This window comes from Stigmatopora argus, chromosome 17 (genome assembly GCF_051989625.1).
Source record: "Stigmatopora argus isolate UIUO_Sarg chromosome 17, RoL_Sarg_1.0, whole genome shotgun sequence".
Lineage (NCBI taxonomy): Eukaryota > Metazoa > Chordata > Actinopteri > Syngnathiformes > Syngnathidae > Stigmatopora > Stigmatopora argus.
Genome location: NC_135403.1, coordinates 7,602,900 through 7,618,550, shown reverse-complemented (window position 1 = coordinate 7,618,550; position 15,651 = coordinate 7,602,900). Strand labels below are relative to the sequence as shown.

The 15,651-nt window shown below is 38.6% G+C and overlaps 1 protein-coding gene across 4 annotated transcripts in view; it reads right to left on the bottom strand.

Moving 5' to 3' along the window:
- Positions 1 to 15,651, bottom strand: part of jcada (junctional cadherin 5 associated a) — a 105,610-nt gene that overhangs the window by 59,986 nt on the left and 29,973 nt on the right. For all 4 annotated transcript variants that reach the window (XM_077624532.1, XM_077624531.1, XM_077624533.1 and 1 more), the window contains one exon: positions 5,085 to 5,300. The gene's annotated coding sequence lies outside the window, so the exon portion shown is untranslated. The remainder of the gene's footprint in view (positions 1 to 5,084; positions 5,301 to 15,651) is intronic.

The following is a 15,651-nucleotide window of genomic DNA, read 5'->3' as shown; positions in this document are numbered from 1 at the left end:
TATAGCCTGAAAGTTAATTTCGCTCTGATTATAGTTATAATAGTTACTACAAGCAAAAAAGTGTTAGGCTGTGGATTGTGACATCTGTGCCATAGCGGGAGTCAGATGATTCACACCCGACAATGCAAATGAAAATGTCATCAGATGTATTAAGATGTTTCAAGATAGGAACATATGGCTTTCAAGAAAAGTAAAGCAGCTGGTTCTTTTCCCAGCAATGATCAACCAAACAGAAATAGGATCTAAGTCCTTCTCTTGAAAGGAATGCAATGTTGCTGAAGTGAAGATGGTGTGGCGGGGAATATTTTCATCATCCAAGAGAGGAAATAGGCCACTTGAAGAAAAAAAAAAGTAATCCCGCGTTTACGGGGTCTGCTTGTTTATTCAAAATTTTAGTTCTTGCATAATCACCTCGGCAAGCAGCAACCACAGTGATACTTTCTCTGTGAAGATTTTTGGATGGGGTCCCCCAAAGTCATTAATGGTAACGAGAGGCATTTATTAAAGTTGTGCTAGTGAATCCAAGAAAAGCAGCACGGGCCGTTTAAATTGCATCAACGGCTGTGCAAGAGGAAATTCAGAAATTAAATGCTGTTAGTCATATTTCAACTTCCATAGAAGTCAAATATTAGGATTATAGTATCTTAAGTAAGAAAAGCTTTCTCCCTTCCTTGTAAACATAACAAAAATACTGCTAAGCCCTCTCACCATCATCGTGCAATTTTCCTTTCCCCCCCCCCCTTCCTTTGTGCTCAATAAAAAATAAATAAATAAAGCAACTTGGGCCACTACATTAAGAAAATGACGATATGGAATCATACATCCCTTTCTAACTATACTAACTGCATGGGGTATGTATTGCTGAGAGCACTCAGTGCATGACAACTCAGTGCTGACACAGCATGTGAGCATGGAAAGACAAGTAAGTGATTTGGCGCCACACGAAAGATTAAAAAAACACACCCTTAATAAAAATTATTCATTTTCTGACCACTAAGCTGCAATTTATTTTATTTCCTTGCAGATATCATCCCCACAGGGGAACGTAAGGGTTTAGTACTAAAAGAGAATTGCTCAATCTGGTTTGGATCAAAACATGTAAGTTATTGTTGTTACTATACATCATACATATACACACACATTCATATACGTAGATATACACATATACACACACATACATATGTATATTCAAATACATATACATATGTATATATACACATACATATGTAGTATATATATAAACATATATATATATATATTTATTTATGTATATGTATAGATATACACATTTACACACATACACATGCATATACAAATACACATATACATATATATATATATATATATATATATATATATATATATATATATATATATATATATATATTTATTTATGTATATATATATATACACACATTTACACACATACACATGCATATACAAATACACATATATATATATATATATATATATATAGGGGCTGTAATAATAGAGGCATAAGATTAATAGTACATGATATTCATGAATAAAATCAATGAAGTAAGCAGTGATTTCTATGAATGGGGTTAGAGAATGTGACAACTGAGACACAGTCATTTAATCTAATTCATTCAAAAAGCCATCTGCAGAGAAAGATTCATTATTCTGCTTTCTCACAGGGACTCTGTGTCCGACAGAAAGACAAGAAAAAAAATATTTTCTATAATTTGAACTTAATAAATCAAATCAATAAGGCAACCGCAGCCCCACAGCGCTGTATCCTGTTTCACTTCTTGTTATTGTATCGAGAGACTTTTTTTCACTCTATGCAATTCTCTGGAGGCACTCCTTTCAAACCAGAGGGTTAGAATGTCCATGTCAGAATGTACAAATTTCCCAAAACTACCTTGTAGCAATTACAGTGGCACAGCCTGTTTACTTACAGGGAAACATGTGAGTTGACCCTGAATTCTCTGCCTACGTCGTATGAGAAGTTTTACACCATGTGTGTAGGCTATATATATATAAATGAAAATACAAAGCCCCAAATGGTCTCCATGTGTGTCTGATCAACGGTGGCAAAAAAAACAGTATAACAAATGTCCACAGCCAGTCACCACTGAAACTGGGATAGGAGCCAATACCAAGACGATTCCGTTTTGCCCCCTGTTGATATATAATGAGGCAAAAATAGCTCTATACCACACCATAATAAAAACACAATAATAACATTGGCAAAATTATACCCCACCCTATAACTTCTTTTTCAAATATCCTATTGGGTGCCACACAAATATGCCATTTTTCAATAAGCTATGGATGGCAAGAAACCTACTGAATTCCGCCTAGCAACAAGTTGCCTTGTATTTGTAACCAGGGAAGGCTAAAAATATTGTTTGTCTGTTGTAGCACTTAGCCCTGTATGGACCACAAAAAAACTAAGTATACATTACTCTAGTTTTAATGGAACAAACTCAGTCGGTCACATTTTACAAACACCTCAATGCTGTTTAAAAATAAAAAAAAATACGATTATGCACTTATTGCAAAACACAGTGGTGGGTAAATGTATTTTAGCATTAAAAAAATGAGATAACTCGCAATTGTTTAGCAGCCAAGCACCATTGACTATAAACCGTGAAAAAAAAGATGTCAGTGTTGAAATTCAATAATTGTAGACTAGAAAATCTACAGTCCGCTTTGCGATGGTGCTTGTAGTAATTCTGCAAAATACTTTTCTCAGGCAGTTCATGTCATGCTTTTATAGTGAAACATATTTCATGTACTTAGAAAATATAGAAATATTGTTACAGGACCTTTAAGTAGCTTTGACTAATCCTTGTGTGTTGGGGGGTGTTACTTGTCTGTAGTTTATTTCAATTAAACCACAGTGCTGTGCTGAAAATTCTCTGAGCCTGTGATCAAATTTGTTTCAGAAGTTTTTTGTTCTGTTTTCATGTTTTTAGACATTAGGATATGCTGATGTATATATGTATATTTGCGGTTATTGTCTGCCAGAAATGAGGAATGCCATGGAATGTACTCAAGAGGGTACCTATGGTACTGGAGTTGGAGATTTTGATAGGCAAAGGAAGAATGCGAAAAGGACAAATATTTTGCTAAATGTCTGCTCTTGTGCGTCACATCAGATGCAATCAGAAGATTGGAGTCTTAGCCAAGTTGCACAGAGATAAAAGATGGCTCTGCTTCCTGTCATTTTTACTTTAAAAATCTCCATCTTGATGAGAATATGTGAGCATAATTACAGCAAATCATTGGGAGGACAAAGTTTAAAAAAAATGGGAAATAGGAAAAAAGGCCACAAGCAGAGTCAATGTGTGTGGCAGTGGTTTTCAAGGAAATGAGACCATATCAGCTTGTCTGTGCTGACAAACATGCTGCCAGGTTGAGGCCTGCTCATCGGCAGACCCGCAGAAGCCACATTTTCTCCTCCTCGCTTCAATGTTATTTGAGGCTTTTCTTGGCTGCGCTCAAGCACAGGATGCTGGTCGTTTGATGGAGGAAAGTACAACCACGATGTCTGACTTGGGACAGCCTAATCGGCCCACAACAAACGCGAGTGTAAACTGAAGCTGATTATAATTTGAGCCCTGGGCCTCAGCCTGTTGATTGTATCGAGGGCCCCCCGTCCAGCATCTACGTCATTAAGACTCTGGGGCCACAAGACGAAAGGGCAGGAGCTCTTATGATATGTATATATACATATATATTTACCCACATTTCTTGTGGAATGTGGTCAAGGAAATGGGAGTTCCTTTTCTTCCCTGAGCGTTGAAGTAAATAAGTATATAATGCAAGGATAGAATGTAGACTATGCGTTATCCTTAGCACGTTATTTATGGTGTCTAAATAAAGAGACGACGCATAAAAAGACTGTTTGTTTTGATTTTCTGCACTTATGGCTTCCTCGTGAAAAAGCATTACATTTTTTCTGGTTCTTTCGATTCCTAAAAAATGTTAATCTTACAATGTCTGTAGCATTGAAGTTAGTTTTTTTCAGTTTCAGCTAAATGTGAGTGAGTTAAGCTGCTCATATAGTAGAAGAGTCGAGACAGTGTTAAAAGTAAAGTATGGATGAGGCCTGACAAGTTTAATACCCAACCTATAGGGGACATGCACATTTTGTGTGAAGGCTTTCCTCAATCCCTCCAATTTTCTCAAGGGGCTATTATTGGTAATCATGTTATTACACAAGGCATAGTACAAGCCAGCTTCTGAATCAGATGAAAGGTCTGCTGTTGAGCCCCACAGACAACAGGCCGTCAACAGATCAAAGCTTTTCTCTTGTGATATCCTGCACTGTGTTGCTTTGATACTGTAGTGCACCAAAGAAAGTAGACCTTGGACTGATGACAAAGTCTGATCATTATTTTAAACTGATACCTTTTACATGACACTTTGGAACACTGGCCTTGTTGACATGTGAAGGATTTTGAAATATCTATTCAAAGACTACACTAAAGAGATGGAACATTATGAGAAAAATACATAATTCACATAATAGCAGGTATAAAAGATCATTCTATTATTTTTGGGTATTGGGCATTTTTGCTTAACACTAAAGTGGCTATAACGAAATCCATAAACGTGATATGTTAACATTTTTAGCCCGTAACCTGTACTAAACATATCAAATAATGCGTAACGCATGTATAGAATTAGATGTGTGTTCCAATAGTTGATAGTTAAGTGCTTCCTAGTTTGAATTTTAGCTCAGTTCTTCCTATTTGAATTATAGTTTTCCCCCTTAGGTGACTAAACTACAGTATTATTTGACCAAAATCAAAGAACCAACTCAAAAATAGAACAAGCGATATAGAATATCCCTGTACTGGTAGATGGCCAACGACAGAAACAGACACCACAAACACGATGATCAAGAGCTTGGCAAATAAACCAAACGTAATCCAGTAGCATTTGGAAATATCGATGTAGTAGAAGAGGATTGAAAATGTAGTATAATACACACTACATATTTCGACAACACACAATTCACAAAGCCCATTAGCCCCGTTAGATTAGAAAGAAGACTGAATTCTCCGAGGCACATACTTCTGCGTCTAGACTCCAGACAAACATGGTACCTGCTTTGATATCGTCGCGCTGACTCTTGTCTGCTTTTTCATGTGAGGGCTGTTTGGCTACCGGGGGCTCACAAGGGAGGAGAACCCCCCACCAACTCTGCTGTAGCGGAGTAGCGAGAGGTGTGAATGAGCCTCTGTTGCGACCCCACTGACCCTTTCTTGTCTCAGGACCTGCTGTCAGTTAGGAGTCAGAGGTCATCGCTTCCTCGATAAACCCTAGGAGACAGAGCATTTGAAATGGTTGACTTTGATTGATCAGACTTTGTTTGAAACTGGAAAGACTTTGGCAGTAACTGTTACTGCCAAAGTCTTTCCAAATACCAGATTGAGTGACATTTCAAAGTAAGCAATTTCAGACTTTTTTTCATACGGCCCACACGACATTGTTTCGGAACAACACACTGTGTACTGTACATTCACTTGTCTACATTCTCCAGAAGTTACATGGTGGTTCTGGTACGATCGCGCCGAGACGTCGTGGCGTGATCGGAGGGATTTCGACCCAGTAGCGGGGAAGCAGGAGGGGACGAGACGAACTGTGCTCATGATAGTAACTTTAATGACTCAAAACGCCTTACAAAATAACAAGGACTTGTACATCCCAAAACGAAACAAAACCGGAGCATGGAGAACAGTACCTTTGCACCGATGTAGGCAGTATCACGCAGGACGATCCGACAATGACTACCACTTCCGTGGTGCTTAAATACACACATCAGGACGTAGTCATGAATCACTCGCAGCTGCTCGAACCCAACGGCAAGCCAGGAGGGACTTTTTGTTCTCACTTGCATCTACTAATGTTTTTTACCTGAACTCAGCTGGATTGATAACATGTTTCTGGTTTAGTAGCAGTCATCGGGTTAGTAATAGTGCTAATATTTAGATTAAATGATACTCCAATTTTCAGCCAAAAATGATGAATTTATTGATTATCACAATAGAAAAATAAGAATTACCCAGAGCATTTAACCACGGACGTTGGTTGATATTACTATTTACAAATATGCATCGATGATCCAAGGATGGAAAATCATTCATCGGCAGAATAAAATTAAATCTGCAAGACAAAGCAAGTATGTTGCTAAAATTGGAAATAGGAATGGGAATGATTTCTTCCTGGACCAACTATGTATTTATTTTTTAACTAACTATTCAAACACGCCTGACATTGGACAGGTCGTGGTCAACTTTTCCTCACTGCTCAGCAGGTTAGTATTATGAATATGGCACTAGGAAGTACACCACAAGTGCGTAGTGGTTAATAACATTTTGCAGGTCAAGAAATACAACCACACATTCAAGTTAACTTTCACTGATGTGTGTTAAGAAATGTTATCTGCTGAACCTTGCATCTTATTGACAGTAAATAGAACATGAAGTGGCATACAAGTGGCATGGAAGTAATTTTTAACCAAACATTGCAATCCAAGAATAAAACACAACAGGACAAGCAATCCATGCAATTGCCTGGGGCTTAAATTGATGGCGGATATTATTCCATATCAGTAACAAAGCAATGCTTTTCCACTTGAATGACAATGCGTTTCTGGCAGGATTCCCCAGAATAGAGCTCGCTTGTTGAAATGCAATTACATTTTGGCCTCTGTTTTTAGGATGATATATTTTGTGAAATAATTATTGTGCTAGGCGACCCGGTGATTGAGTGGTTAGCGCGACAGCCTCAGAGTTCTGAGATCGAGGGTTTGATTACCGCTGGTGGTAGTACGGTTGTGCGTGCGTATGGTCATCTGTCTCGCTGCGTGCCTTTCGTCTAACTGGCGACCAATCTAGGGTGTTATCTGCCTTTCAAACAAAGCTGGGATACGCTCAAGGAATTCCCTCAAGCCTTACGAGAATGCACGCCACGAAAGATAAATGAACGTGCGTTTAATTAACAACAACAAAGACCAATCCTGACGGTAAACATGAACAAATAAATTATGAGATTGCAATAACTGTCTTCCAAATAAAAGCAGTAGACTCATCCTCAAATCTCTTAAAACCAGCTGTATGTCCGTTGCCCAAAAAATCTTGATCTTGATAACATTCCGCACACAACCAAGGATTCTGCATCTCTTCACCCCACCGTCAGCCATTTTTCTGGCATGTTTACATGATATGGTACTGTGACTTATTCGCACAACATAAGCAGACCGTTGCCACAAAAGCTTTCTGGATAGCTCGGACAAGGCTGATTTGTTCCCAGTAGTAGATTGGGAATATTGGCGCAGAGCTGCTGCCAAAAGGCTTTCTTGTGAATGGGAGGCAGCTGCACTGTCTGAACTACACATAAGACGGAGTATGTGTTGTTGGGGGCACAGCTGAAAGATGACTAGGGACCAAGGAAACTCAGGTGACCATGTGGCAATGTATACACGCAGATAGACATAAAACGCATTCAAGCAAAGTACACACACAAGGGAGTCGTGGTATGGGTGGCAGGGGTTGAGGCACCCCAGCTGCCGAGGCCCCCAATGGGGTGAGGAGGTCAGGAACATTAGCCACCATTTGTAAAGGAGAGAGTAGGCATGTCCAACAAGTCCCACCTGCCACTATATTTATAAAATTACTCATTGGAGGCTTTGGCTTCCATCAGGTTTGACAATGTGCAACTCTTAACCACGTTTATGTGGGTAGCCATATCTTCAGACTACTAGTCTGGCTGTTAGAAAAAAAAATCAGGCATTATAACAAGAAAAAACTCCAGTAAATAGAAGGCAATTAAATTGACTTATGACTGGCAACAGGTTGTGCCCGACAAATTAAGAAATATGACTTTTTTTGAACTGTTGACTATAGTAAATTATGACATTGAGGTTAAGTGTATCTGAGTTGTATGGAATATTTAGCTAGATATTTTTTCCATGGCTCACACAATTATATGACGCCTCACAAGCTTATCCATGGTCCTGTTTCCATGACAAGCAATAGGCTAATACCAAGTGTGAAATACGAGCATGTAAGAAAATCCGGTCAAATCATGAGCAGAATTAGTTTTAAGTACATAGAGTGTGAAATAGTTCATCTATTTTTTTTCTCATGGAGAAATGGCAAGAAGAATGAAATGAATCAAGCAGCTTAGCCAAATATATTGATACATTTTGCCAGATAGAAAACAGCTATCGATCACAAAGCTCTTTTAAAAAGATTCTCGAGTTGTCCGATTAGAAAAAAAGTAGATAAAATTGTAATAAGACTAAACGTTTTAATTTTGTTTTCTACCTGACTATGCATTTTTCATGTTGCTTTGCTGGTGTTACTTGCTATATTCAAAGAAAGCTTCAGCCAGAGGCCCATTTGTATTTCATGTTTTCAAAACATAGATTGACAAACGATATGATGTATTTTAAAAACCCACACAGTCAAAAGAATGTTCTTCCAGACTGGAAGACAAATTTCCATCATTCAGCATAATAGTATAAAGTACGAATCATTAATATTAGTATCATTTATTAATGTTAACAACCATTTCCCCAAATCTTGTTTAGGCTAAAACTATATTAATAAGATAGCCAACATTTAATTCCCTAAACGAGTTATCTTTATATTGTAACATTGTGGCTTGTATAAGTCAATCTACTTGAAGCTATGCACAGTAGGTACACAGTGGTATTGCTGTTAAATTCCCTCTAATGCAAGAGCCACCAGTGTGATCTGGGCCCTTTTCATATACTGATCCTATTGGACTCTGCTTAATTTAACAGAATCACAAAATGCTTTTCACACACGCACGGACACACACACACTCCAAGTTTCTCACAGCGTATATTTAGACATGTAATCCTTTTCGAAGCTCACAGTGGACGGCGCGCCTCAGAGACCTCTGGCTGCGTGTACAATAAGGGAGACTTATTGAAACAAGGCTGGCACTGAGAGCTCAGCAGTAGGGGGATTTATTTGGAGAACAGCAGGGCACCGGCTAAACTTTGATCAGCCCTTGTGTGTTACCTCTGTTTTTTCTTTCTCCCAGCCACGGACTGACCAGTGAACACCGGAGCCCGTGGGAGAAGCACGAGGGGGTTCGCGTTTGTATCCTGGCAACTTTAAACTAGCATTTTTAAATTTGTTCATTCATTCATTTTCTGAACCGCTTTATCCTCACTAGGAGGCTACCATGCATGTTTTTGGAATGTGGGAGGAAACCAGAGTACCCGGAGAAAACCCATGCAGGCCCAGGGAGAACATACAAACTCCACACAGATGGACCGACCTGGATTTGAACCCAGGACCCCAGAGCTGTAAGGCTAACGCGCTAACCACTCACCCCACTGGGCTGCCCCACATTTTAACAGTCATTATTTATTTCTGTTAATATACAACATTACATTCGACATTTACTGTAAGGCAAATAGTTGACTTTCAGGCGTACTCCAACTGTTACTTATGGTGTAGACACTGTAGACGTTTTAAATTGCATATAAGCAAAAAACATAATTTTGCACTTAGTCTTTGCAGATGACATGGCCATATCAACTTCAGAAGTTATGCTTTAGAGCAAGGGTCTCAGACTCGGGTTGGTTCGTGGGCCGCATTAACGTCAACTCGGTTTCATGTGGGCCGGACCGTTTTAGATATAATATTTAGATTTTTTTTTATAAATCAAATTTAAAAGAACTGGATTAAAAGCCCTGAATATTCAGTTTTTTATAGATCTAAAACAATGTTTCTTTTAGCTTTTTTAAATATATTTTTAGATGGTAAAAAATGATTTTTGAACTAAAAACACAGAAAAAAATGATTAAAAAATTACAATTATTGATTTAAAGGGAGAAAATCAGGAAATTTAATATACATCTATACTCTTCATTTTAATTTGATCCTAAAACAGAAAGTCAGCACTCATGATTTACTTTCTCGGGCCGCACAAAATGATGCGGTGGGCCAGATTTGGCCCCCGGGCCGCCACTTTGACACCTGTGCTTTAGAGCATTTAACATTCGTAGCAAAGATTGCATGTTGAATCCGAGAGCCTCCCAGAAAAACACTCACCTGCCGCATCAACCACTCTTAACCTCCCTGAAAAAGACCTATTGTGCAAACTTGACCTTGTAGGTTCTTAGTCCTATAATGACACCCAGCCTCTTTATTGTGGTCAAACGTGGCGGTGAGCTTAGCCAGAACGATACTTTCGACTATGGTCGAGAGACACACTTCATATGGAATTTCCCTGCGAAGAGGCTAAGGCAACAGGGACAGAGATCAGAGGTCAGAGCACTCTGAAAACTCCTAAAGCAGCGATGGAGATGAAAGTTAGCCTAAATAATCCTGTAAAGTGCTCAGACGTAACAGAAATTCCCCTGGGGGAGGTCTCCACATTGTGACCTCCGCCCCTCAACGCTTCTCCGGCGGCTCCCATAGACACACAGACCATTCACCTCACATCCATTAGGCGAATTAGCAATTAAGAGGACTAGTGAATGTAATCAACCAGTGTTCTTAGACAGTGAAGATGATCAGGGGGAGTTTTTCCCAGCCGAGAGACCCGGACTGACATTTTAGAGAGGATGGCTCGTCAAGTTGTCACTAATCGACTGCTGAGTGACTAGTTCTGGCATGCCGTGTTTCATTTGCCTGTTTTTCACAGCCCTTCCCTCTGTGTGCCCAAGTCAACATAGATAAACACTCCGAGACATATAAATGGCCAACGTAAAGAGACTAATGGAGCTAAAAGCCTAAATGAAAAAGAAGACCAAGCTAATAAATGTCATGCTGTAACCAGTCAAACAAACAAAGAGGCAAAAAACAGTTCGGTTGTGTTTGCTTACTTCTACTCAGTGACACGGGGAAGCATGTCACAATAAGAAATCCTTTTAAAACTGCTCATAAAGTGAGTCTAAAAGGTTCAACTGGAGGATGAGTCCGTTGGTGCCATGACTGATTCAGCACTAAATTTGCACTGTATTAAAATTCAATTAAAAATACAGAATGTAAAGTTCAGACTACACATTACATAAGGATTGACTCTAAGCATGCTTTGCCATTTTCTTTTGGATACATTTTTTGTGATAGTCCAAAATTAAAGCCTAATTAAAAAACGGCTGATAAGACAAGAATAACATGAGATAGGAAAAAATATATTGTGCGCCAGAATTCACAAGAAATAGGCAAATACGTTGCATGGAGTAAGAGTTCTAATGGCGTTATTAAAGCTAACATAATGGTGATTTTGGGTTATAGAATGAAGGAAGATTTGTCTCAGAGTTGAAGCCCCTCGAACACATTCGTAGGGTCTTTTCGTTCCCACAAAAATGGTCTAAAAACCATCTCGGCCTTTGGCCCCTGAAGCACGTCTGTAGCCCAAACAACTCCACTATGTTGCAGTCAGTGTGGTTCTAATTACAAGCTCAAAGGATGGTTCAAGTTTATGTGAATGGCTGGGTTAAGAGGTACAGAAACAGGGGTTTGCAGATGGGAGGGGGGGCTTTTTGGATCACTGTCAGATCAGGGGGACCTGTCTATTTGATGTCTACCAGGCAAGCCGGTTCTGTCACTCGGGCTAAGTTGGTTGTCCTTTGAGGAGGGCTCAGCTTCAAAGACATTGAAAAAATAAAAGACCACCATGGAGAGAATAGAGAAGGGGTTGTGGTGGACGAAGATGGCATCACAGGTGAGATTCGAATCAGTCCAAATGTGGAATTCTCCAAGGATGAATAATTCATTTACAGCGTCTCTGGTGGTCTCTGTTTCATGAAACCTCATGAGATCTCTCAATATTTGAAAATGTGCCTTTATGTCAGCTACATGTTCTATTAAGTAATATAATTTCTTGGTGTGGTATCAGTCATAAATAATGTTAGTATTTTAGAATCCTCGACATTCTCCTGAAAACATGCCAAAATGAGACTAAACTTTTTTTTAAAATTTACTCATGAATGGAAAAAACTACAGATCAGAAAATGGGACCCTAGCCAAATGACAACAGCAGCGTTTGGACACCAAAACCCAGTTTCTAAAAATTAAAGACAAAATAATTTATGTGGCATAATGCAGTCAATACAAATGACGTCCATTCACAATGTAAGAGATTTGTAAGAAAGTTGTCTAGTTTTTGACAGAGAAAGGGTAAAAAAAAATTTAACTTTAAAAGGCTGGAAATGACAACCCGATCGTGATGTTTCCTCTTCTATGAATCCAAGCGGCCAACTCCTAGGCACACCTACGTACAGGCCTCTTTGACAACACACCGCAAACAATGGACACTTTCTTCACATGAAAGGATGGCAGAGGATTTAAAGGCCTTGAACTGGGGGATGACAGTGTGTCATATTTTGGATTGGGGGTGGGGGGTTGTTTTCAGGCACCTTTCAGAGATAAAGTAGAGGCCTGTGCAAGGTACACTTTGAATATAGATTGAGTTACACTGTGCAACAACAACTGTGCGGTAACCTCAGTCTCAGTCTGCAGAAGGTCCCCACCTTGTGGACTCCCTGTGTGTGGCTCCAGTTTTTTTACCTAGATCTACAATGTCTTGTGTGTCTTGTGTCTGTCTTGTTACTGCAACTAAGAAATTTCCCGAATACGGGATGAAATAAAGTTCCAACTAACCAATGTTAGTGGCAAATGGTTCTGACGGGCTATTTATTTTGAGGGCATGTGAATGTTGGGTTTGTTATGGCTTTGATTTTAATCACTCCAAAATAAATTGGGAGTGCTTCGTAAAGCCTCGTCAAACATACTTTGAAGACACGCCATGAGTAAAGTTTTCTAATGACAAGAATTTACTCCATCGCAATTATCTCCCTTGTTTAACCGAGGATGAACTTGTATGTATGCACAGTTCAAACTTGTTCTGTTAAAAGCTTTTTTTTCCAAAAGCTCAAGCACCTAAAGGTCAGCGTTAATAACTATGAGCAGACTTTTCCTGATGTGGAACGAAGATAAAGCCTCACATGTCAAAAGGGAGGTCCGGGCCAACACAAAACCAACATTATTGGAAGGCTTACCCTCTTTTTTTCTGCCCCTTCTCTAACAATGACTAGATTCATTTTTGCGCGTGTTCAAGGCGATATCGCTCGCATACTGTATGAGCTCGACAAACACTGTGAGACATTCCATGTAGAGTGCACATTTTTCCACAGCGGTAAATCAAAAGCTAGGATTTATCAGGGTGATATGGACGCATTCCACAAGGGCCCCGTGTATGTTGTTTTAAAATGCACGCAGTGAGGGAGGCTGATGGTGTATTAGTTTTGCGCTTGCTGATGATGTATATCCAATATTGTTTGAGGTACTCATTAGATTAAGAGACTGGAAAAGGGGTTTAATCATATTAGAGGGGGGTTTTCTGATTGCAGGAGAAAATGTGCCTGAAACAAGCTGCTCTTTGTGTAGAAATGCTGCAGTTGTGTTGTTTTAATATCAAACTTCCAAGCAAGTACTAGCAAAAGACTGATTATCTCACTTACTAATGGATCAGGAACAAGCTGAAATGCAATGATGCAACGTAGAAGATGATTTGAAAAAGACCAAAATAAAAAAATAGGGCGTTTCTACAAACAGACAAGAGTGCTATAAAATGGCAGCGGATTGGTCGAAACACTAGGAGCAGGCAACAACAGGTGAAATCAATGGGCAATCACAAGAACAAAACACTAAGACAAACAATGAAATGGAAAAAAAACACTAGATGCTGCAGTATTTTCAGTATCAAAAATTACATTTTGCAGCTCAGTGTGAGTTTTGGGCTTTAGTAGTATTCTTAATTAAATTGACCACAGGTCCAGCGGTATGATTATATATCATTTTGAGGGCAAACAGAAGCATTAATCATATCAGGACATGTTGTAGCTTGTGACCTAGTTTCTGGGCAATTCATACATTACATACAGGCATATCTGCGGTCAACCGTCAGTTATGACATTGCTGAATAAATCTCAAGTTTGATTAACAGTTACAAATGTAGCTTTTAAATTTAACTTTGAAAATGTATCATTAATGAACATTATTTTTTTCCAAGTAAATCCCCCAAAAAGTCTCTTAGATTAAATTACAGTTTGGTATTATGTTAAATATATTTTAAGAAAAAGTAGTTTGAATTTAAAGTGCCTGGTGTTTATTCACATGTAGGAGTTAACTTGAGACATGTTTTACTGCTAATAAAACGTGTTAGTAACAAGGAACAGACAAGCGAGTGAAAATGTTTATGAATGTGTAAATATTGTAAATTGCCCTGTAAAAAAATATATATAATTCATGCCAAAACAAAGAATCACCCTAAAACTTGAAAGACTTTAAGGATCCCATAAGCAAATATGAAATACAAATATTTTTTACTCATTGTTGGACAACCTGACCTTGGCCTCAGGGTGCCATCTCCCCCTGACAGTCAGAAAAGACCTTATTAAAAAAACTAGTCAGGTTTAGAGAAAAATGGAGACCCCATTATGTTGCTAACAAAAGTCCAGCTGACACCATCACTCAGGGATGATTCATGAATCTGTTTGTGTGTTTGCCCCCCAAAATCCCACCACCATGTTAGATAGAGTCAAAGAGTGATACTTTATAGCTTGGGTAATCATTTAAAATGAAGTGGGGAACAAAACAATCTATATTCATATTATTAAGACTAAATTCTAATGCATCTCTGCATGCTCAAATAATAGCAAAGGCACTGATTTGTGCATAATTTATGAAATTACTTCCAACATTGTCTCCATGTAACCATATTGTTCTTTTTCTTCACGTAATGTATTATTTAGTTAGTAGATTACACTAACTAACACCAACACTGCTATTAAAACATGACCACAGATGAGTCTTTAAGTTAAACTTGCGTTAGCACGACACACAATCCCTTCTGTGCAATAACAATGTGCAATATCTTACATTGTGCAATATTTTAGAATCTACCTTGCCAGGTTGTGACTTTTTATATTTTTATTTTACTATTTAGGTTTTTTTTACTGAGAAAACGCACTTTGTGGAGTAGCACCACCAATTTTGTTATACGCAGCTGTGTATGATGACAATAAAGGCTTTTGATTTGATTGATTAATAAGAAAAATTGTCGACCCCATAAATATTCCCAATTTTGAACTTTTTTAAAAAATTTGAGATCCCAAAACAATACTGTTAATATGCATGAAGTATAGAGCTTAAATATAGTTAAACCAGAGATGGCATTACATAAAACTGTCCTTGGTGGCCCTTTTTGTAACTTAAAATAATTCCCATTGACATTCTCTAAAACACCAAAGGAAGACCTGATACGGAAGTAAGCCAATAAAAAATAAACACTGTCCAATGGCCTGAGCCAAAAGAGTTGCTTTCTGGCATGTATTTAGTGCCCCCTGCCCCCTTTCAAATCATTCATACATTTCACCAGAGGTTGCTTGATATGTTCCTATGAATACCAGACACACTTCCTTTTCTACATCCTCTGCCGCTATTTCTCCCAACTTCCTTTTGGAGGAAAACAGACAACCCTTTTATAAAACAGTCTCTTGTATGACTGTGATCGACTAGAAAAACAAGCCAAAGGTTTCCATCTTTGACCACACACATTAAATCTTTTCTTTCCACCAGTTGTGGCCTTCTTGGCTCGTATCACAATCGCTTACTGAGC